Genomic DNA, 25,313 nt, shown 5'->3' on the forward strand with positions numbered 1-25,313 from the left:
TGTTGAAGAGTATTAAATCAGATTATAAATGGATCAAGTCTGAAAAACTTTAGAATTTATGGTCACAGCTCCAAACACGAATGACCCAGATTTTGACAATGACACAATAATAATTTAACAAATATAGGGTGGGAGGTACAGGGAAGACGTGTGTGTTGGGAGCTATAAGTGTTCCAATAGCCTCATATCAGAGAGTCCAGGAAAGGTCAAGTTGAAGCCTAGTTTAAAAACACAATGACTCGAGCCTTTCAGTAAGTTCAAAATCATTTTTATCTCTAGATTTTTTTTTAAAGTTTATTTATTTTTGAGACAGAGAGAGACAGAGCATGAACGGGGAAGGGGCAGAGAGAGAGGGAGACACAGAATCGGAAGCAGGCTCCCGGCTCTGAGCCATCAGCCCAGAGCCTGACGCAGGGCTCAAACTCACGGACCGCAAGATCGTGACCTGAGCTGAAGTCAGACGCTTAACCGACTGAGCCACCCAGGTGCCCCTAATCTCTATAGATTTAATAATATAGAGGGATTGTTTAGGAATTGATATTTCTTGTTGGGAAGAAAATTGAACTTTTCAGCAGTTCCTTTAATTCTACATGATTTATACTTTTACCATTGAGTCAAGTAAAAACAAATTTAATGCTGTTATTAATAGGAGTACTAATAGTATAAGATTATAAAATCTTACTTCTAAGTTTTCTTAAGTACAGTCGATTCTTAATATCCATGGTAGGTATGTTCTGTAAAGTTACTGCAAACACTTAATTAACAAACATAGAACCATTGTTCCTAGGGGAAATACAGGGTTAGGTTCCTACGAGCCTCTGATCACAGCATTTTCTCATCAACCAATCATTACATTAATGTTTAAACGTTTACAAACATTTAACGTATGTTGTTGATTTACTAACAGTAAACTCAGGGCTGACAGCTTTGTAAGTCAGGCTGCAACAAGCTTATCTCACATACACATTTCCAGCATAAGGTACATTATATCCCTCTCGAGTTTAGGAGCACAGGATGGCACTCTACTGCTGTGCCTGTGGGCCATTTTAAGCAGTGAAATCACTAACAAAAAGCAAAAAAATGCAAGAACTTTGGCCCTAAATGGACTGCACAAAGGACACTTATTTACTCTGAAACAGGAAGACAGAGCATTGCTTGTTTGACCTCAGCTGGGAACGTTCAAGTTGTGTGACTCAACATTTTTGCTGCTTCGTGCACGTCAGTGAATACTTAAGTAAGTGCAGTAAGTATTGATTTTGGGGTTACAGCAGATTTTTATCAAAAATCCTTTTAATTGAGATATAATTGACATATTACGTTAGTTTCAGGTGTAAACCATAGTGGTTAGATATTTATACATATTGTAAAATGATCACCACAATACAGCCTGTAGACAAATTCACCAACACAGAATCCAGGAATAATGAAATAGCACCTATTTTCACCCTTCTTCCTTCTCTCCTTTGTTCTCTAAATACCTCCCTGTCCTTATATCTTTCTATCCAGAGAGAGATGTCTGGAATCATAGCAGCAAGAGTTGGAAACCACGACTATTGGATGATGGGGTTTTACATTTTGAGTTGAAAAAAAAATAATATTTATTTTTACAAATGTAATGATGTCATTATCAAAAATGGTAATCAAATATAGTATTAAATATAAAAATAAATAATAGTAAGATTTGTTGTTTGTGTATCACGATGGTATTTGTGCTTTTCCCCCATGCTTCAATTCACTAGTTCATGAGGCTGTGAGGAAAATAGACAAATGCATACTGCTGACTTTAGTATAAATTAATGCCATGTTTTTTTTGAGAAAATTAGGCAAAGTGCATTCAAAGTTCCAATGGTTTCCATTCCCTTTTATACAGTTATTCCACCTGGGGATTTCACTCAGGGAGATAATCACAAAAATTTTATTAACAGTATTATTCTAATTATAAACATGTAAATCAGCTCTATATACTACCAATGAAACCTCAAAAAAAAAAGAAATACAGCTTTTATAAGTCATGTTCTTTAATGAGGTAGAATTCTAAGCAACTGTCCTATCTATGGAGGATTCACAATTTCTATAGTTAGTATGTCTTTATAATGAGAAAAAAGGATAATAAATATTATTTAGGAGTAATACTTGGTCCCTCAAGAAAGTGTAATGCTCAATGGTATAATTTACATAAATGCAGACACCCGTGTTTTTTGTCATTTTTTTTTTTTTTGAGGACCTTGTACTTGCTTGGCACGCTCATAAACACTGCATCATTTAAACTAATTTGCATTATAACCTTGCGAGGCAAGTTTAATTATCTTCAATTTATGGATGAGAGTACCTAGACTCAGCGAGATTATACATATACCCTAAGGGTCTCCAGTTAATAATCAGGGACGGAGTCAGGACACACACTTTCTGACTACCAACTACAAATGCCTGTGTCAGAGTTGTGAGGCCATCATCCTGCAGAGACCAGCTGAGCAATCTGCAATTTTATGACCAAGCCCCCCCCCCAAAAAAATAAAAGATAATTTCTGTAATCTATCTCATTTAAACCTTACAGTAACCCAATGAGTAAACGATAGCACTATTAAAGATGGTCCTTTTTGTTATTATTACAAATTTATTTCAATCAGATTATATGATGTACAATATATGATTCATTCTTGAGCCAGCATATTCCAGGTGCCTTACAACATGCCAAGTGCTGTTCCAGGCACTGGTGAGACTGTAATGAACCAAAACCCCTTTCATTCTTCTTTCTGAGGCACAGTTAATAAAAATACTAATATATGACATGGGAGGTGGTGATAAGTGGTATGAACGAAAGCAAATGAGGAAGAGGGCTTTCCCGTGTTATGGCCCTTCTCTGTGTGTGGATTTTGATCTTTGAGCGATGTGTTGTTACTTTGTCCTGAGCTGGAGAAGCTGGGAGGGCAGTCGTTTGGGGGAGTCGGGGGTGTATGGAAAATCGAGATCTTAAATTTGAGACATTTATTTGACACCTAAGGGAGAACGAGAAAAAGAGGAAGGTAGAAGAAAACCAGGGAACCGTGGTGTTCTGGATACTGAAAATTTCAGATGAGAATGTAGTTCTTCTCACTCCTAGTGTCGTCCACTCCCAGTTATTGAAGACTTTTATCTGCTTTTCTTCTCTTTTTATGCTTATCAGTTTTTGTCCCTAAAAGAGTAATTTAAATAATAATTGAAGTGGTATATTAGCCAGATGGTAATTGCTAAAATGACTTCCTTTACTTTTTGAGTCTTTTGGGCACCATTCCAGTTTTCTGTAACCTTCAAACATATGTGTAAATAGTTCAGTGAGTTCATTATCTAACTCCCTGAACAGCAAAGCATGATATCATCCAAAAACCAATTCTCACTCCCATAAAATGGAGCAATGAACCATTTACCTTAAAGGACCTTCACAAGAGGGTTCGTATACTTTTTTGGTCCTTCAAAATTCATGCTTTGTTATTTGTTTTTATCTTCACATTTTTTTCCATTCCATAGAGGTATATAACCTTTGTAATAATAAATTGAACTGATTTTAAGCTTAATGTATTTCTACACCCGTATACACCCATGTGCCCACGTGCAGATCAAGATTTAGAAACTTTCCAGCACCCAGAAGCCTTCATCATGTCCTTTCCCAGTCAATACTCACACTCAATCTTCCCCCATCACTAGCCTGACTTACATTATGATTGGTTAGTTTTGCCTGTCCTTGAGCACAATATAAATGCAGTTGTAAAGTATTTTCTCTTTGTGCCTGACTTCTTTTATGTAACATAATTTCTTTGAGAGGCTCCCATTTGTTGCATGTAGTAGTTTATTCTTTATAAATTGCTTTGCAGCGTTTCATTTTATGAAAATACGCAATTGATTTATCCATTCTACCAATGGTGGTCATTTGTGTTTCCAGTGTTTGGGTATTATGAACAGAACTCCTAGGGTAGATACACACACACTCATTTCTCATTTCTCTTAAATATTTCTTTGGGAGTGAATTGGTGGGTCATAGCATAGGCGTGTATATATTCGAGCCTCTAAGAAATTCAAATTAAAATAGTGTATCATTTACTGCTTATGAAATTAGTAAATATTTTAGTGTATAAAGTAGCCATTCCATTCCATTCTTACATTCATACGTTGCTGGTGGGAATATAAACTGGTATGCCCCTTTTGGAAAGTATTTTATCAGAAGATAGTAAAAATGGCCTTTATAATTTTGATACCCTTTGACCTAGGAGTCTTTTTCTTTTATTTATTGATTTATTTTTTGGAACATATCCTTTTTTTATTTTTATTTAAAAAAATTTTTAACTTATACTTTTTTTTTTTTGAGAGATAGAGAGAGACAGCGCATGAGCGGGGGAGGGGTAGAGATAGAGGGAAACACAGAATCCAAAGCAGGCTCCAAGCTCTGAGCTGTCAGCACAGAGCCAGACATGAGGCTCGAACCCATGAACTGTGAGACCATGACCTGAGCTGAAGTCAGAAGCTCAACCCACTGAGCCACCCAGGCACCCTTTTTTAGAACATAGCCTAAGGAAATAATCATAAATACTGTTAAAAGCTTATGAGCCAGGGTATCTACTGGAGAACTCTTTGTAGTGAAAAACACAATGGAAATGACCTATGTCCAAAAATAGGGAATACTTGAAGTAAATTATGTAACAATCTCTCAATAGAATATATGAGGTTTTGTCCATTAAGAGTTTATAATGGTGTAGAGATATTGTTTGCTACAATGACAAATTTAAAAACCAGAATGTGTATTTAAGTTTGAACGTAAATTTGGGATAAGACGTATGTAACACAAAGAGAACAAAGCCCCAGGAGGAAATATCAACAGAATGTTAATGCTCACCAACTAAGTAGTAGATCACTGGCTGATTATTTTCTTTTCACTGTTTTGCAATTTTTCTGGAATGGCTTGTCTTGGTTTATTTAAAGATTTTGAGAGATGCCTGGGTGGCTCGGTCAGTTAAACGTGCGACTTCGGCTCAGGTCATGATCTCGCGGTCCGTGGGTTCCAGCCCTGCGTGGGGCTCTGTGCTGACAGCTCAGAGCCTGGGGCCTGCTTCCCATTCTGTGTCTCCCTCTTTCTCTGCTCCTCCCCCTCTCGTGCTCTGTCTCTCTTTCTCTCAAAAAGAAATACATGTTAAAAAATAAAATAAATAAAGATTTTGAAATTTAAGTCTCCACTTGCATTGTCAGTGGTAGGATGGGGGAGCTGGTTAAGAATATGATTCCGAAAGCCGTTATTACCCGGGTGCAACCCTGGATTCCTGGTTTCACTGCTCACTAGCTGTGTTTCTTTGGGCAAGTCTCAGGTCCATTTAACTCACCAAGTATATGTTGAGTGTCTGGTATGTGCTGAGCAACGTTCAGCAAACAAATGGGTGAAATTCCCTGTATTCGCGGAGCTTCCAACCCATTGTGTGCGATCTGTAAAACAGGGTCGACGTAATGCACAGGGTGGTGACAAGCCAATACTGGGGAAGGGTCTGAAACATGAGACTTTGAGAAGTGCTAACAATTTCAAGTCTTACTGTATTTATGGAGTTCTACAATTTCCAACTTCTTTTTCAGTTAAGAAAAAACAATACGTTTGACATGGTATGTAATTGACCACTTTTATTGGGCATTTGAGAGGAACACTGATTACTGCCCCAATCAGCGCTTTTTTGTTCTGTACTCGTCGCAGATCATGGGGCCTGGCCGTGGCCAAGGTAGAGCCCAGTTTTTCTAATGCTTCCTAAGAATTCCTGCTTCCTTATATCCTTCCCAGTAATAAAATTACTTTTGATTGTGTTTCGCCATAGCATGATAATTTTACTGTGTTTCACCAGTGATGCAATTATTGGTTTGGTGTTTTCAAAGCCAATAGTGTTTTAGTTTTCTAAGCTGTCATGATAAAGTGATACGATCTGGGGGCTTGAATGACAGACATTTATTCTCTCACAGCTCTGGAGTCCAGAAATCTGAAATCCAGGTGTCATCAGGGCCTCACTCCCTCCAGAGGCTCTAGGGGAGGATATTTCTTTGCTTGTTTGGGCTTTCCAGTGGCTTCTGACAGTCCCTGGCTGCCCCTGGCTATGGCAGCTATAACCCCAATCTCTGCCTCCATGTTTTCTTGTGGCCTCTTCTTTGAATGTCTCTCAGTTCATTCCTCCTTTCATAAAGATAGAAGTTGTTGGATTTAGGGCCAACCCTAAATCCCTTGGGATTTCATCTTGGGATCCTTAACTCATTACATTTTCAAAGACCCTGTTTCCAAATAAGGACACATTGTGAGATTCTGAGCGAACGTGAATTTCGGGGAAATGCTATATAACCTACTACAAACAGCAATAATAATATTGTCAACAACACTACTCTAGTGCTTTTTAAGTCCTTAAACTTAATACGGATGATAAATAGGGGAGCCTGGGTGGGTCAGTCGGTTGAGCATCTGACTTTGGCTCAGGTCATGATCTCATGGTTCGTGGGTTCAAGCCCCGCGTTGGACTCTGTGCTGACAGCTCAGAGCCTGGAGCCTGCTTTGGATTCCGTGTTTCCCTTTCTCTCTGCCCCTCCCCGGCTCCCACTCCCTCTGTCTCCCTCAAAAATAAATACTAAAAAATTAAAAAAATTACAGATGATAAATAGAATAATGGTTTCCTGACATGTGTGCAGGTCATTGCCTTCTTTTAAAAAGTGGATGGAACCCAGATTTTTTAACAGTGTGATTTTTGAGAGGCATTAGCTGGAAAAGATTAAGGAACAGTGTGTCCTAAGAGGCTTCAGGCACTGATTTTGTAAAGCTTTGGGAAGCCTCATATATCTCCAAATAAACTAAGGTCTGAAAAGGTTAAGGGTTGTGTCTAATGCGAATTTACTGGAAAACCAGGAAATGAATGAGGCGCCTAAACATTTGGGCAGAGATTTTGTTTTCCTTTGCTATTTCTCTTGATGATGTAGACATTCTGAAAATCCATTCTTCACACTAAATCTTTCAGTATGCCAGCCTAGTTGTAGATTGTTCCTTGTGATTCTTCTGTTGGTAGTAGGAATATTTTCCCAGTAATTGAACTCTTTAAATTCTGATACCTCAGTTGAAGCAAATTCCAAGAGCACTTACTGTAAAATTAATATTCAGAGATTAATTTCTGTGAGTTGTGCACTTGGCAGTGTTTTATAGTTTTGTAAATTAGAAGTAATAAAGGAAGTCTTCAGAATCCAAATGTCTTTGTTCTGATCAAGTAGCAACACCAGTGTTTCGGTCAATGGCATTTAATTATTAATATATATATATATATATATATATGTATATATATATATATATATATATATATTGAACTACTCTGTATCATACCCTGGGCCATGTGTTAGGAATACCGCAGTGACCAAAATGGTGCATCTTCCCATAGAGAGGTCTGTCTTTGGGGGCAGATAAACAAGTAAACAGGCATTCAGAATATAGAGAAGGAGGTGAGATAAGGAAGCATTCTAAGATATAAGCAAGCAAAGAAAGGGGCATCTAATTTAATGTCCATCTAATGGGTGGTGGTATCATAAAATGCTCCTCAGTGGAAGTTCTCAACTAAGCAGAGATCTGTGCAGCCAGGGGGCTCAATTTAGCTGCTCAATAGATTTTTGGCAGAGGGGTGAAAGAATGTGCTCACAGCCTGCATGCTTCTGAAAAAGGTGTCATGTCCATTTTTCTCACTAGAACAACTGTTTGAATCAGTAGGGGAGTCCATTGGTCTTTGCACATGGAATCAGAAATTTAGAGAATCCCTCATAATTCACAAGCCAATACAAGTGAATTGACACCGGGCACATGTTCGATAATGTGTTGTTTAGAAGAAAGCCTGACACTGTTACCTCCATGTAGTAGGAATTCAACAAATGCTGGTTAACAGCAATGATGATTTATCGGGGTAGTCAAAATTTTAGTAATTTGATGAATCAGAGATCTTACTATAAAAATTAAAATAGCTGGACCTCCAGGTAGGAGAGAATTTGTAGTGAAGTGTGAGTCTTTTAGGTATCATTATTTTTCAAGTTGTTTGTGTATGTGGGCATGTGTGCTTACTATGATTTTTTTAGGAGCGTCTGGGTGGCTCAGTCGGTTGAGCGTCCGACTTCAGCTCAGGTCGTGATCTCAGTTTGTGAGTTCGAGCCCCATGTTGGGCCCTGTGCTGACAGCTCAGAGCCTGGAACCTGCTTCGGATTCTGTGTCTCCCTCTCTCTCTGCCCCTCCTCCGCTCATGTGCTGTCTCTCTCTCTCTCTCAAAAATAAATAAACATTTAAAACATTAAAAAAAGAATGATTTTAATAGAACTGTGGTGAATAAATTAAACTTTTAAAAGTTAACTTGATTTTTAAAATTATGTGGAATATTTAGAGAAAGGAAAAAGAAATGATAGGACAATATCCATGAGACTACTACCCAGCTTTGTCAATGTTTACATATTTGACACATTTGTTTCAAATGTTTTTTAAGAAATAACCATCACATTGTAAGGAATGCCGGGTGTTGCATGGAAATGTTGAATCTCTATTGTACACTTGAAACTAATATTGTGTGTTAAGTAACTGGAATTTAAATAAAAACTTAAAAGAAAAAAGAAATAACTATCACAGAAACAAACTCCCTGCATGATGTGCTCACATGCCATTTCCTTTCCTCATTAATTAGAGATAACTTCTAAAACCCAGTAGAATGTTATTGTAAACTGGATGTTTGCTATTACCTCCTTGCCTACCATAATCCATTCTCCTTTTCGTCCTTGGAACAGATGAATCTCGATTTTTACAAGGAAGATTTTGTTGCCTAGTTGCCCTTGCAATAGGTGTACTCTTAGTACTAAGAATTGGCCAATAAAGAGTAGGCAGTAGTGTTTTGTCAACTATTTGGAAATCTTCTTACAAATAAGAAAAAAAACATCTTCTTTGTTCCTTTCTTCCTCATGCTACTGGAAGTTGGATGTGATGGTCAGAATTACAATGCACATCTTGAACCCCAAGGATCAGAGACATTCTCTGATGACAGAGGAACAGCTGGAAGAAGACTGGGAATCTAATTACTTCAGAGGTTGGCCATATAGACCTTGGATGGTCTATCTCTCTGGATATATTTTATATGAGAAAAACATAGACTGTCATGCTTGTTATTTCTTCAGTCCTTGTGTCTAACAGTTTACTCTAACTGTAATCTTTATCATATCAATAGAGAACATATTTTTTACATTTAAATATATTAGAATACTATTCTTAACACTTTACAACTTATTTTTTCTTTGGAGTTACATTTTTGACATTTATCCATTTTCATACACTTGTTATTGTTGTTTATAATTTATTACATAATTTGTTTAGTGATTTCCTAGTGATAAATATAAGTGGTTTCTAACAGTTTCTTTTTTTTTAAGTTTATTTATTTTGGGAGAGAGAAAGAGAGAGGGGGAGGGGCAGGGAAAGTGGGAGAGAGAATCATAAGCAGACTATGTGCTATCAGCAGGGAGCTTGAGGTGAGACTCAAACTCATGAACCATGAGATCATGACCTGAGCTAAAACCAAGAGTCGGATGCTTAACCCACTGGGCCATCCAGGCAATCCTAGTGGTTTCTGACATTTTCTTGAAATAAACATGTATCTAGTGAGCATTTTTTTAGAGGTCTTTCTTCTGCACTTATCCTAGAATTTCTTGTTGACTTTGATATGTAGATATAATAGCCAGAAATTTTGCTGTGCTCTTCTTTTAATTCTAAATGCCCGCCTTATAAATTTTCTTGATGTTTTGTGACAGAATTTTACTGTGTGAAATAAGGACAATTTGTCCTTTCCAATACTTATATCTCTTATTTCTTTTTCTTATCTTATTGCATTGTCTGGGGCCTCCAATACAGTGTCAAATGGAAACAGAGAAAGGGAACACCATCATCTTGTTTCTTCACTTAACCTGAATGCTTTTAAAGCAACACTTACTAAATATGCTATTTGCTGTTATTTTAGGTTAAATATATTTTATTTTACTACTAGTTTCTTAAGCATTTTGTCTTGAATGATTTCTGTTATTTCAGATGTTTTTCCTATATCTATTAAGGTTTTGAAAAAAATTTTAATTAAAAAGTAATGTCATTAATATTTTAATACGGTATATTACATTAATGGATTTTTGTATTTTCCCTTCTTAATTTGATTTATCAGAGTATCTTATGAACATGTATTAAAACTCAAACAGTTCTATAGTAGCAGAATCCACTTCTGTTTATTGGTCTCCAGGGGCAACCTCTTTTAAATATTTCAGTGTTTCTGTATTTACCCCCATATTTCTAAATAATATTAATATATTGCTGTTTCTTGGTTTTTAAATTTTAGATATTAACATATCGCTACTTTTAAGCTTTAGGTATTATCTATTTATTTGTTACTTTGGAGAATGAATAATTTTCTTTCTATCTATCACTCTTTTAATATAGTTATATCATATTTTTTGTTTAAATGAGTATTTATATTATGTTGCATAAATATTATTCTCCACTGAGCAATGTAGGATACTAGGATTGATTTTCCTTTCTTGTTTATATGTGTACATATATACTTTATATATGGTTTTCTCTAGAGTTAATACATTCCTTATTGCTTAGTTTTTTTGTACAGCTACTATTAACTCCTTTTAAGACTCACAAAAGTGTAATGTAATCTCTTTTTAGTATATTCATACTCTTTAAGCAATATATGTGTGTGTGTGTGTGTGTGTGTGTGTGTGTGAGAGAGAGAGAGAGAGAGAGAGAGAGAGAGAGAGAGAGAGAATGGTCAAACAGAAAAAGACAGGTGTGTCTTCCCTGAAGGCTTACATCTTTGTGCACTGATCTGCTCTGATCTATGGACCTGTAGAGCAGCTGTTGCCTGGGATATTCTTTTATCATCATCATTAGAATTACCTTTGCATCCTTCCTGGGTTGAAGTCCCTATATTTTTGTATCCACTGTTTTCTTTTTTAAAGTTTACTACCTTGTTTGGTAGAACACACCTCTTGTTATCTTTCTGAATTCATGGCGGATGAGAGGATGTTGCTGGCTTGGAAAACTTTTTGCTTTACCTCCACAGTTGACTGATAGTTTGTGCTGGTATAAAATTCTAAGTTTAAAATCACTCCACTTACAAATTTTGAAGATAGTTCTCCATTTTTTTCTAAAATCAAGTGTTACTAAAAAGAATTTCAGTGCCACTTTGATGTATGAGTATTTATAATTTTTTCTTTTTCCCCCCTCTAGAGGCTTTTAGGATCTTGTATTCACCTTTGGTGTTCTAAAATTTTAAAACACGATGCGTTAGTGTGAGTCTTTTTTCATTTATTGCACTGGGCACTCAGTGGTGCCCTTCAATCTCTATGCTCACGTTCTTCAATTCTGGGAAGTTCTTGTACTATGTTTTTGGTTATTTCTTTCCCTGTATTTCTCTACTGTCCTTCCCACCCCACCCCCCAAATCCCTAATACTTAGCTGTTGGCCCTCCTAAACAGATCCTCTCTTTTAAAAAATTTCCTATATTTAGTTCTTTGAGCTTTGGTTCCAGGAGATTGACTCAGCATATCTCCCAAATATTATATTGAATTAAAAATTGAAAACAGTCTTTCTTTGTTTATTTTATGACTGTCCCTTTTTCAATAGTACTCATTCTTGTTTCATAGTTGTAATATCTTTTACCTTTATAAGAATTTTTATGCTTTTGAAAGACGATATCATGATTCCTGTACTTAATCCATTTCTTTGTTTTATTTTTTTTTATAGTTGTATTGGTCTGTTTATTATAAGTATTTTTCAAGAAGCTGGTGATTCTTTGCTGTTCGTTTATATTGAAAAAAAATCATTTAAAAGCTCATTGAAATCCAGCTTGTGGAGTCAGGACTGGTTGAATGGTGGGCTTCACTACTGACCAATTGAGTAGATCACTATTTCCTCGTGGAATCTCTGTTTAGTAACTGTAAGTCTTTTCACTTGGATTATCCATCTTCTATGGAATTCTAGTATCCTCCAGTATCTTGTCTGTGGGCACAAGCCTGGCAGATGGCTTTGTAGGAGCTGAGTGAAAATAGGTGCTGGGCTTTTATTTTCAGCATTTTTAGCTCTGCACCTTCCCTCAGCTATGCCTGGTGTCCCTGAATCCAGAGCCTTTTCATTCAGAGCTCCAATGTTATACTTCCAGTCTTTTGTGGCCCTGGAGATGAGTGGAATTGGACATTAATTCTGTCATTTTGGATGTAGAACACACACATACACTTTGGGTGTGTATATATATATTTGGGTGTAGAACATTATATATATATATATATATATATATATATATATATATATACTTTTAATTATTCTTTCTAGTATTTGCTCCACTGTATCTCCAACCACAGTGGTATCCAGCATTTCCAATTCCTGGTTTCTATTCCATCAGGGTTAGGCTGGGAAGGAAAACTGGAGTCAGACTTAGAATTAAAAAGGAATTATATTTCTCTCTCTCCCTCCACCTTTGTTGATCCCATCCTCCCTAATGATTTGATAGTTGCCTTCTTCTTGCTCCCAGGCCCATGTATAGATCCCCATGTCTTACCTTAGCATTTAAGGAAACCAGTTCCACATACGACAATAAAGGGAATGTTGTAGATCCAGTCTCCAAGTTAGCATGTTTCTTGATTTCATTCCTTATTGAGAGACGGTGCCTGTGTCCTCTGGCCTTTCTCAAGCCTGAAGCTTCCTACAATCTATAGCTCTGGGTAGGGGTAGGCAGCCCTTCTCCTTTTCATCTATGGGAAAATCCTATGTATCCATCCACTGGCTTTGAGTCATGGGCCTAGTCCTGGATCACGGGCCTAGCTCCCCATCTTGGATGGTGGCTTCATTTTTATTTCATTCACACTGTGGAAGCTGAACCCACAGCGCTGTTTCAGACTCAGAGCCCAGGAAGCTTCTGGCTGCATTTCTCTCACTAATCTGTCTTTGTTCCTTTCCTCATCCAAGAAAGGTAATCTTTTCTTTTCCCATTTATTCCTGGCAATGTCTTTCATATGTGGGGTGTGTGTGGGTGAGTGTGTGTGTGCATTTTTTTTTCCTTATCACTTCTACTTGTTTGGAACAGAGGAGCAAAGTGTGAACTCCATACACTCTCTTCACAGAAAGTCTAAATACCGGTTCATTAAAAATTAGCAGAACAGCAACCACAAAGCCAACAACCAAATGAAAAACCATTCCCTTTGCTTGGTAAAAAGTGGGAAGATTTGATTGGGTGTGGTTTGGAAGGACTAAGCAGGGCACTATATATGACTGTGCTCTGTGATAGCTAAATCCCCTCACAAATCCTAATTATTTATTTTATATTTACGTGGCCATGCCATCTGATTAGGAAATCCTAAGCCCTTTCTCACACCACAGGCCTTATTTTTATTTATGTCCCAGACAAAAAGATAAACTTGTACAGACCTGGGATTTCTCTCTGTCTCAGGCATATTTCCCAAACTTCCAATGCAAACAGAAACACATGTTCCTGTCTCTTGAGCTTTTGAGTAGTGTTTGGCACAGAAACATGCAAGTAGAGAGTTACAAGGGTGTTCTCGACAGGCTGGGTGAGCTGGGATGGAATTCTTACGGCACGGGCTCTCCAGTCCTGACCTACTGCCCGGAATGCAGAAGTTCACCTGAAAGACAAATAGTGAGAAGTTCATGAAACACTTGGACTTTGCCTCTTGGAATGCCAGGTTATTCTCTTCTCCTGGCAGAAATTACCGCTCCTCCCCTAACCTCACAGATTCTAAACTCTGGTCCTACTCTCAGTAGCAGTGTTCCCTGAACTTGATCAATTGGGCTCAACAAATATTTATTGGAGTGTGCCAGGCAATGTTAGGTACTGGAGTGAAATGATGAATACCGCACAGTGCCTGTATTTCATGGCCTCATGGTCTGATGTCTGGGAAAACAAACAGGTCTGGGAAGCAAGAGGATTAGCACAGGTGGCCAACCTTTGTACTTAGAGCTCTGGCTGTGGCACCCAGGTGCCCAGGTTCACACCTGCAGGGGCCATTGTTCACGGTGAGACTGTGAACAAGTCACTTAGCCACTTCGTGCTTCAGTCTCCTCCTCTGTATGAAGGACGTGACGGTGATGTCATATAGTGTACACACAGTATATATTATGGTATCTACGTACATGTATATCACATCATATGATAATATTTTGCTACATATAATAGAACTTGACATTTATGATGCTTCCTGTGTGCCAGGCTCAATTATGTACCTTTAACATGTATTGAGGTATCATAATATTTAGCTTGCAACACCATGTATAATATATAATGTAACATATTGTAACATATTAATTACATATTTATAATAACTAGCATATAATGGGATTATAAATACATATATAATTATAAAATAATGTAATATGTTGTAACATATATTAATGCAAGTTAAATATTACAGTGCCTCAATACATGTTAAATGTATATAATTGAGTATATAATTGAGTATATACATATATAAATGTATATAACAGGAAGCACCCCACAAATGTCAACTTCTATTACTAGGTACATTTTAGCTGCGGAGCATAAAGGAGAGATTGAACTAGTAATGGATGGAACGTGGTCTTTACATTCAGATATCTGAGTTCAAAAGCTTGCTCAACAACTTATCATCTTGAGTCATCCTGTATGTAAAGTTCTTAATGTTAAAATCAATGTTCGTTAAATATTATTATGCTTATGATTATGATCACTTCACCTCTCTGAAACAAAGTTTTCCCATCTCAAAAGGCATGATTGTTATCTTTATATTGCAGTGTTGCTGTTTATGTTGGAGATAATGAATACATCATTCTTAGCACAAAAGGGCCCATTGTAAGTGATCATTAAAAGGTGAACATTTTATGTATTATTAGCTCCAACTATATGTTTTTGATGTAAAATGTCGTCTGTGTGCCAGAGTGTGGCAGGGAAGACTAAGTTTCCACCCAAAACTTCCACACTCTTCTATCAAAGAGAGCTGTGTCTGGCCCAGGCGTGGACTATATCTCCCCCGACCTTGGGCCAAGTGCCGGTTCTTGCAACAGACTATGAATATAAGTGGTGTATGTCCAGGTAACGATGATTAGGAAATGTGTTTTTTCTTACCCTCTTTTTTCCCCTTCTATTGGCTGGAAGCAGGGAGCTTGGGGGGTCTCAAGAAATGGGAGAACCACCAGAAGGAAAGAATCTGGGCCCTTGGGTTCCCACATGGAGAAAAATTGCCTACTGAGCAGGAACTCCCACATTAGATTCCTACCTGAGAAAGAAATCGTCATTGTGTTAGGCCACCAAAATTTGGGGGCTAATTTGTTACAGCAGCTGGAATTATCCTAACAAACAAAGTATTTGAAATGCTGAAGTTTCCTGGGATGAAACATAAGCGGGTAAAATTTAGAGTACCATCAAAATTAGGGCATTTTAAAGGTCTGGTGCAAATATTGAGGGTATTTAAAGGCGAGTGAATGCGGACCAGAAGGGATAACATCAGAGGGAAGGATTTTGTCTGGATCTGAAGGATTTGGACATGCAGCAAAGCTGGGGGAGGCATTGCAGGCAGAACAGAAGCCAGAGCAAGTGAGGACAGTGTTCAGTGCATAGTGAATCTCTCCTGCAAACTGGCATATAAAGTGCATAGAGGGGAATAGTGAGAATTAGAGATAGTAAGGCAGACAAGATCCACATTTTCAGGAGGAGCTGGTGAGAAACAAGTGTCCGACTTTTTTCCACCAGCAGGGAGAATGGCTGTTAGTTTTTGAGTAGAGGAATAATATGATGAGCTTTGCGCTGGCAGATGACTTATCAGGATGTCTTGTGAAAGATGGTCTTAAAGAGAGTGACTGAAGCCAGAGGAGTAAATTAAAAGGCTAACACGGTAGTCCAGGGGAGAGGTCACCAGGATTGAGCTAGAAAAGGGTGGTGGAAATGGAGTAGACGAGATGTAAGCAAAGGTAAGATATTATATAGGATGTTTATGGACTAATATATGGTCAACTGATTGGATTTGTGGAGCAGAGACACAGAAATGTAAAGCAGCGTCTCAGGTGTGTTAACCTGGGTGACTGGGAAGAAGTGAGGAAGGGAGGATAGTATGGAGGAGGAAATGGGGGATGGTTAATTTTATTTTGGACATTAGTGATAGGATATCCGAGTGGAATAGACTGTTGATGTTGACCAACAGATAGTTCTTGTTTTTGGACTAGTGTCGAAGAGAGAGCATTAGCCAAATCAGCACTGTTGCTTATAAGAGGTGGATTTACAAAGGTGACTTGAATGGAGAAGTCAGAGATTGATTGGTAAGTTAACAGACTGGAGACACATTGTCTTCAGTCCACTCAGGTTGCCATAATAAAGTACCACAGACTGAAGCATGGCTTAACCAGATTTATTTCCACTTCTGAGGGCCAGAAGTTCAGGAACAAGATGACAGCTGATTTGATTTCTGGGGAGAGCTCTCTCCCTGGGTTGTGGGTGGTTGCCTTCTCGTTGTGTTCTCACATGGTAGAGAGAGAGAGAGAGAGAGGAGAGAGAGAGAAGCTCTCTGTGTTCCTTTTTATAAGGTCATTAATTTCATTCTTGAAGGTTCCACTATTATGATCTAATTGCCTCCAAAGGCTTCCTTTCCAAATACCATCGCATTGGGGGTTAGGGTTTCAGCATATGGTTTTAGGGGAAAACAAATGTATAAGCCATCATGCACAGATATCTAAGTCAGGAGAAGGTAGAGAAAGAAAAGGTAAAGAAAATTCTTATAGAAATTCTATTAGAGAAGGCAAAAGTGATTGAAGTTGAAGATTTTCAGGCATTCTCATAATATTAAAAGAAAAAGACACATTTAGTCTAATTGATCATTAAGGAGAAGCCAGGAATGTAGAAATCCTACCTCTCCAACTTTTGAAGTTGAAAATATCTTCCGCAACAAGAATTGAATTTTGGCTTTACCTTAACTTCCCCTGCATGAGATAAACCAATTTTGAGGCTTTCAACCCAACTATTAATTTATCCAATTTATAAAATTTGTTTGCCATACTCTCCTTGCCGATGGTTGTTTTTATTATTCTGTTCACCTTTTAAAAATGCTTTTATTTACATTGCAGTTAGTTAACATACAGTGTAACATTAGCTTCAGGGGTACAATATAGTGATTCATCATTTCCATGCAACACCCGGTGCTCATCACAACTAGTTCTCTCTGGATGAAATGGTCTCCTGGCTGATCTCCCTGCCTCTAGCTTTGTACACATAAGGTCTGTTCCCACCATGGCAGCTGAAATGCTCCCACTGAAACATGAGCTACATCATGCTAATCCTCTACTAGGACCTTGCCATGGCCACACACTTCACTCAACAAAGGCAGAAATGCTACCATGGCCCTGTGCAGTATACCTCCAGTCTTAACTCTCTTCCTCTTCTCCCTTCCCTCTCTGTGATTAACCTCATGGCCTTCCTGACTGTTCCTGGACTGAGCAGATGTGGCCCCACATTAGGGTTTGGTCTCTAGCTGTTCCCCTACCTGCACTATGTCCCCTCCCCACCCCATATGCACATGGCTACCAACGCATGGCTGGACAACCTGATTGAACACTGCAGGTGAAACTCTCTGGCCCCATATTCCCCAGGCCCCTTGCCCCGTTCCGTGTTTTCTTTTTCCCACAACACTTACCACCTTCTCCTTTAGTAGACTATATAATTTACTTGTTATGTTTATTGTTCATTGTCTCTCCAGCCTCAAGCCAATCAATGTCCTTGAGAGTAGAGACCTCTATTTTTTCTACTTTTGTTTCCCTAGTGCCTTCAGCAGTGCTGGACACTTAGCAGAACAAATATGTCTTAAAGAAATGAATGAATTTGTTTCTCTTATTTAAAGGCTATGTTCTTTTTTTTTTTTTTAATTTTTTTTAACGTTTTATTTATTTCTGACACAGGAAGAGACAGATCATGAACAGGGTAGGGTCAGAGAGAGGGAGACAGAGAATCCGAAACAGGCTCCAGGCTCTGAGCTGTCAGCACAGAGCCCGATGCGGGGCTTGAACTCACGGACCATGAGATCATGACCTGAGCTGAAGTCGGCCCTTTAACCGACTGAGCCACCCAGGCGCCCCAGAGGCTGTGTTCTTTTTTTTTTTTTTAATTTTTTTTTCAACGTTTATTTATTTTTGGGACAGAGAGAGACAGAGCATGAACGGGGGAGGGGCAGAGAGAGAGGGAGACACAGAATCGGAAACAGGCTCCAGGCTCCGAGCCATCAGCCCAGAGCCCCACGCGAGGCTCGAACTCACGGACCGCGAGATCGTGACCTGGCTGAAGTCGGACACTTAACCGACTGCGCCACCCAGGCGCCCCCAGAGGCTATGTTCTTAATGACTAAATTATATGGCCAAAGGAGTGAGAGATTAAATGAATGAATGAACGAACAAATGAACGAATGAACGAACGAACAGAATGAATGACTTCTCTACCAGTCTGGGAGTTCATGGAGGGGTAGGGTTGTCTCAGTCCCGTGAGTATGCCTGGAACAAAGCAGGTGCTTAGAAATGCTTGCAGAATTAAATTACATCCTGCAGGCACCGATTCTGACATTTGGTAGGCCCTTTTACCACATAAAATACTTCCCTCCTGTTTTGGCCCATCGTGACCACAATTAGTTCTCTTAGCCAAAAAAGCCCTTTGTCCCTTGGCTGAGGTTCAGACCCTGCTGCTTTCAGCCAGACTGGGCAACAAAAAAGAGCTTCAGAAGGAAGGACAACAGTCACTTTCTTTCTGCAGGACTCCTCCCAAGCTGTTTAAGCTTCTCTCCGTGTCCCTTGATTTTAAACCTTTCTGCTTTCTTTGCTCTGCAGGATTCCAGCTGACAGCCCCAGAGGTGACTCTGGCTGGGAAGTATCAGGAGAGTAGGGGTAAAATTTGGGGGGAATCCTTCCCCCAGAAAATACTGATATGTCATGGGCTTTTCCCCCCTGCATTTTATGAAAGATATTCCAGAGCCAGATAGTGGAGCAGTGTCAAAGGAAAGAGCAATGTGGTCCCTACAAAACAGCCGTTGTGTAGCAGCAAATGTGTCCATGGCAGGTTAAGTCTGGAGCCAGAGCCCTGAAAACTCCTTCTAATACTGTCACACCTGAGCCTCTGCCCTTAAGGTTTTTCATATCAGCACATGTTGAGTGTCAGAAAACTGCAGGTACCAGCTCTGTCATGGATGAACCGTGCCACACTAGGCAAGTCGCTGAGCTTTTCTGAGCACCATATTATCTATTAAACGGAAATGCTAAATCCCGGAATTCGGAATGTAACGAGAAATAAGCAAGATATTCATTACTTTTGTGAAATCCTTTCTGATTTTAATAGTTCGTCTTTATACATGTGATAGTACCTCATAGTATTATATACAGACACACCCAGAAAGCAGGTAAAAACTGGTGAGATCTGAATAAGATCTGTAGTAGAAACTGACCAATGTCAATTTCTTGCTTTTGATGAGGCCTCTGGTTATCTAAGATGTTACCATTGGAAGAAGCTGGGGAGGGAGACATGGAAACGCTCGGAATTATTTAGCTTTTATTTTAAATCTAACGTTATTTCAAACTAAGAAATTTTTAGTTCGTTTCTGCTGTTTCCCCCCCTCCCTTTTACACCTTCTGAATGTTTCCGATAGAAGTCAGGACTGGGGTATCTGCTTTTCAGAAGGACTCTGTGCTCCCTGAGGGCACACTTTCTTCTCTGTTATTACTCACTTGCCTGGCATAGAGCCTGGCACAGAGTTCGTGTTCACAAATGTTTACCAGTTCTTTCAGCCCAGAATATCAAGATAAGCAATCTCTCATTCTAGAAACTGCTGTCTCTGGAAATGTTTTAAGAAAATTCATGTTTATTGGGAGCCTTTTTGTGACAGGTATTTTCTACAAAGTTCTCTTAGTTAATTCCCATAGCAACCTTAGGAGGTACCAACTCTAATTCCCATTTTACAGATGAGGGAACTGAGTCTCAGAAAGCTCAATCTACTTGCCCAAGAGGAGAAGCATGGAGGTAGATTCAAGCTTTGAGTTCATCTGGCTCCAAAGTCCCTTTTATTTCATTCATTCATTCATTCATTCATTCATTCATTCAACTTGTGTTTATGGAGCACCTGCTATTGTTGTCAGGGACCATTCTCAGACCTTAGAATATAATCAGGAGCAAACAGACAATGATTGTGGCCTTTGTGTGGCTGACATTCTAGTGACGCAATACTGATAATACAGAGTAAACAGAATCTTAACGACCTGTGTGGACACAAACGAGAAAGAAGAGAAGGGAAAGGAAACAGAGACTGTAGGGTCTGGGGGCAATTCGTAGCACGAGAAAAGATGTGCAGGGGAGGCCTTGTTGAAAATACAAGATTCGAGCAAGGCCGAGTGTGACACAGGAGTGCTGGGGTTACCCAAGCAGATCTTTGGGAAAATAACATTCAGGTAGAGGAACAGCTAAATGAAAGCCCTCAGGCCATGGATATAGGTCTGGTGTACGTGAGGACAGGCAAGGTGGCTGTTTTGGCTGGGCCAAACACACGTGGGAGGTAGCAGGAATGCTGAGGGATGGAGAGCAGATCGTAGGAGACCATGAAGATTGTTGCAGAACTTTGTGGGGACTTTGGTTTTGCTCTGAGATGGTAGCCACTGCAGGGTTGGAGCAAAGGAGTGACATAAGTTGACTCAAGCTTCACGGGCTTTCTCCGATCGCTGTTCAGAGGCCAGGGCTAAAGGGGCCGGGTCGGAAGCAAGGAGACCAGCTGAAAGGCTGTTGCAACATTCCAAACTAGACGAGCTAGATGGTGGCTTCGGCAAAGCCAGGGAGTGGAAGAGTCGCCTTTCTCCCCGCGTGGCTTCTCTCACCAGATGACAGCCGGCCTCTCACACGTGTTTACAGAACCTCAAGCAATGGCTTTCTCCTGCACAAGGTGGACTTTCCTTTCCCCCACTCCACCTGTGTGGCTGAGATTCTCATTCCTTCTGCTCCCCCTGCCCCCTTCTGCTACTTGCCACACACCCGCCCTGTGCCTGGCCCTGCACGTCCCACCCTGTCCCTCTTCTGCCGCCCTCTTTTGCGTCCTGGGACTTGCTCGCGGTGGCCCCGCGGCTTGCTCTCGCCTGTCGGTCTTGGTTGCTTGCTGTCACCTTCTCAGACACCTGTCTGCCCCTGTGTCCCATCTGTTGTGAAACAAAAGGCCTGAGTACGCTAACGGCTGTGTGCAGGCACACGGCATGTCCTCCTTTGGTTCACCCCGAAGCCAGAAAGAAGGATGGCAGACCGACCCCCGGTTTGCACTTCTGCCAGCCGATGGGAATCCGAGCCTGGCTTAGGGGAACGTGTGAGCCACGGGGGCAAACACGTGGAGCACGGCACTGAACACGGGGAAGAGAAAAAGGATTTTGTTCGTGCACGGCGATGTCAGGCGCTCAGAACCCAGGATCTTGTGTAGTCTTCCCACGGACTCTGGATAGGTGCTATCCTTCCTGCTTTCCAGGTGAGGGACTGAAAGATAAAGTAGCCTGCACTGAGCCTGCCGCCAACTCTGTTATAGGGGTGCAGGAGAGCAGAGAGCAGAAGGGGGTGTCACATCTGGAGGCAACGGATGCCTTTATTTAAAAAAAAAAAAAAAGGCAATAAAAGGAAAGGCTTGGTTTCTCAGGTCGGGGCATGATTGAGTCAACGAGTCAAACCGGCGAGGTCTTCTGTGCCTCAGCCAGTGCCAGGCCCTAGAGATGTGGACATCTAAACCAGAGTTTCCCACAGCCTGTTCTGGGCGCTTCTCTTTGGCCCACGGAGGGAAGGGGTGTGCGACTGCTTTCCCATGACAGTAAAATGCAGCTAAGCAGAAAGGACATGGGGCTCAGGGCTGGAAAAGACATTTATGACAACCTGGAAATGGAATCCATTTGGCCCAGTCCAGCTCCACGTGACAAGTTGGGGCAAGAGTTCCATCTAACGATAAAATGACTCCTTTTCGTTGCACATGGTTAGGTCTTCCACGGGCCCCACAAGGTGCAGGGCTCCAGGGCAGGTGGATCGTGCCTGGGGTGCAGGAGTGCTCTGTGAAGGGTGGTGCCTGGGTAGCTCTGCCTTGTGCACTAACCATCCAGTTAGAAGACCATTTACACCTTGTCAGTATTTTAAAAAACTGGTAATTCTCTCCCCTCCAGTGCATTATTTCCACCTTACCGAATCTGGAAAGGAGGCCAAAGAAGTTGCCGAAGAAGTTGGCATTTTCAAAGCCAAGAGCCCTTTTTCTTCTGCTGCGGGAGCCTTCTGGATGCTGGTGTAAGTGTGGCCGTGATGGTTAATTTTATGAGTCGACTTGGCTAGAGCCTGACCATGCTCTTAAGTTGCCTTCAGAGCAAAGACTGAGTTTTCCCAAAGAAGAAATTCTGCCTCCCGACTACAACATAGAAATCCTGCTCGATTTTCCAGACTTTGGATTCAAGTGGCATTGGAGGGGCATCTGGTAGTTGACTACCGGCTTGGAAGGGAGACCCCATGGCCCGCTGAGTGTCCGGCTGAGCGTCAAGCTGGGCTACGCAGAAAGGCTGCAGGGTTTTTAGCCGCTTGGCTTTTTGCAGCAGGATTTTCATTTTGTAGGACGCAACTGATTGAGTGCGAAAGAATATGAGCGATGGAGTCAGAGTCCCGTGGTGTGCCTGTGGGCAGATTCCAGAAATTCTACGAGCCTCAGTGCCATCCTTTGAGAACTTTGGACTAAGTTGGAGTGTCCATACTTTTCTCTGCAGAACACCTCCCCTTTTATTTACTTTTGCCACACAGAACCTATGTCTTGAAAGACTTTATTGCCAAATATATCGAGGGATATAGCAAATAAAGTAAATAAAAATTTGCTTTTTATTAGTTTATATTGGTTTTGTTAATTTATTTTATATTTGCAAAGTGATAGTGGTACATGTATTAATTTATTTAACTTCGATTTAGGTACATCAGAGACTCGAATGCCAATGAGAATAGCTAGCTAGTCAGCAGGAGATGACCAGTCTTAACACTTCATTGTGTTCATAAAATCCTGATCATTAGCAAAGAGGCAATTTTAGACCTCAAGTAAGTGAACGACATATTAATATTGTTATACCTGGTTCTCTTTTTGTCAATTTTTGCCTATCATATTATTTTCTAACCTTTTATTTTTCACTGATGTTTTTGTTTTAGGAGTGTGCATTATGATACATGAAGCTGTATTTTCAAAAATCTCAGACTCTGTCCTTTAATAGAGGAGTTAACTCATTTACACTTTTGTGACTCCCAGCATGTTTGGCCTAACCCTCGTGCACTGTTGGTGGGAATGCAAACTGGTGCAGCCATTGTGGAAGACAGCACTGAGGTTATCCATGCCAAACTAATTTAGACAATGTTCATTTCCTCTATGGATATCTGAACTGTTGAACTAGTTTAGGGACTACAATAGTTTCTTTTCAGGACTCTTTTGGATTCGAAAATTCCACAGTGTTCTTCATTGGAACACAAGGATGCTGGAACCCTGCCCTGAGTATTCCCTAAGGTAGGACCTATTCAAGAAGCAGGGTGCATCTGTGGAATGGGATCACAGCCCGTGAGGCTTCCTTTGGGGTACTTGTCCCTCTGCCTTCCTCTGTGCTTCTGGAACTGTCCTGCATTGCTTTTGAATTTGTCCTTCCAGACCCTGGCTGAGGTGGCGACTCTCTAAGTGAACTGTTTTCACATTACTGTCTTTTTTTTTCTTTTTTTTTTTAATGTTTATTTGTTTTCGAGAAAGACAGAGAGACAGAACATGAGCAGGGGGAGGGGCAGAGAGAGAGGGAGACACAGAATTTGAAACAGACTCCAGGCTCTGAGCTGTCAGCATAGAGCCGGATGCGGGGCTCAAACTCACAAACCGTGAGATATGACCTGAGCCGAAGTCGGACGCTTAACCGACTGAGCCACCCAGGCGCCCCTCGTATTACTTTCTAAGACACAGTTACGTCTGAGTAACCCTGGAGTAGCATTGCACTATCATCCCTCCCTCCACCCCTCCCTCCCTCCCTCCATCCATCAAATATCTATGCAGTGCCGGGGCGCCTGGGTGGCACAGTCGGTTAAGCCTCCGACTTCAGCCAGGTCACGATCTCGCGGTCCGTGAGTTCGAGCCCCGCGTCGGGCTCTGGGCTGATGGCTCAGAGCCTGGAGCCTGTTTCTGATTCTGTGTCCCTCTCTCTCTGCCCCTCGCCCGTTCATGCTCTGTCTCTCTCTGTCCCAAAAATAAACGTTGAAAAAAAAAAAAAACAAAAAAAACCCAAAACAACAACAAAAAAACCAAATATCTATGCAGTGCCTTCCACTTACCAGTTCTTACTCTGGGTGTTATTAGGGCAGGTCACACAAGCGTACAAGATAAACTATTTGGGAAGTCCGTCACCCAGAGAAACTATCTACCCTTGAGGACCGAAGGTGGCAATTCTAACCTATTTATTTTCTGTAGAGGCTCAGCTCTGAAAATCATAGCCTTGTATTCATTCTGGTTTTTTCTTTGTCTCCACAGGGCAGGGCTTCCTGCCTAAGAGAGAGGGCTTCCTGTGTCCTAAGAGAGACTCCACTGGGGGTGCCATTCACCTCCCCCTCTCAATCTTCCCTACAATCGTGTGTGTGACAGCAAGGACTCGCGTTGACTCCTTATCCTTTCTGTGAGCCATTTGATCGTGACGGTTTTCCTCCTAGTTGTTGAAGATTCCTTTTCTTCAGGTGTGAGCCTTTTAAGGACTGAGCTTAGCCTGGAACCATCGGGATCTCCTCAGATGGACATACCTGCAGTCTCCAGAGTGGCTTTTCCCCTGGAACGAATAGCTCACGCTTCACTCTTGGGCAAAGGCTCCTGCTGCTCATAAACATATGACCATGGCCTACATGCACACTGCAGGTGGTGGCACAAGCCCAGTTCCTGGTCCTTAACTTCCCTTCTGAATGTAACTTCATGTCTCCCCCCCTTGGGAAAGAGGTTAAAAACCAAAAATAAAGTAGTGTAATGAGTGCCCTGAAGAGGTAGCTGTGGTGTGCCGAATCACCTCCTCTGTCCGCGGTGGTGGGTCGGGTCGGTTTGGCAAAGGCTTCCTAGAGGAGGGGGTGTCCTATGAGGCCCGAGTGGTCAAAAGGAATTCGCTGTACCCTGGAGAGTTTCAGGCAGAGTGAACACCTTGAGAGGTGGTCCAGTTCACTGTGAATCAGTTCTCTGTGCCGGGAACACGGGGCATGCTGGAGGACGTGATATGGGGATTCAGGAAA

The 25,313-nt window shown here is 40.8% G+C and overlaps 1 long non-coding RNA gene across 4 annotated transcripts; it reads left to right on the plus strand.

Moving 5' to 3' along the window:
- Positions 1-473: 473 nt before the first annotated feature.
- On the plus strand, positions 474-25,070 carry LOC123385112. Of its 4 annotated transcripts, XR_006597218.1 has the most exons (5): positions 474-1,234; positions 8,969-9,080; positions 22,217-22,334; positions 22,998-23,120; positions 24,577-25,070. It is a non-coding gene; the product is annotated as an uncharacterized LOC123385112 (long non-coding RNA). The 4 variants fall into 4 exon arrangements; XR_006597215.1 differs by lacking the exons at positions 22,998-23,120; positions 24,577-25,070 and having other exon boundaries at positions 22,217-22,921; XR_006597217.1 differs by lacking the exons at positions 8,969-9,080; positions 22,998-23,120; positions 24,577-25,070 and having other exon boundaries at positions 22,217-22,921.
- The last annotated feature ends 243 nt before the right edge of the window (positions 25,071-25,313 follow it).

The sequence above is a fragment of the Felis catus genome, chromosome B1 (genome assembly GCF_018350175.1).
Source record: "Felis catus isolate Fca126 chromosome B1, F.catus_Fca126_mat1.0, whole genome shotgun sequence".
Lineage (NCBI taxonomy): Eukaryota > Metazoa > Chordata > Mammalia > Carnivora > Felidae > Felis > Felis catus.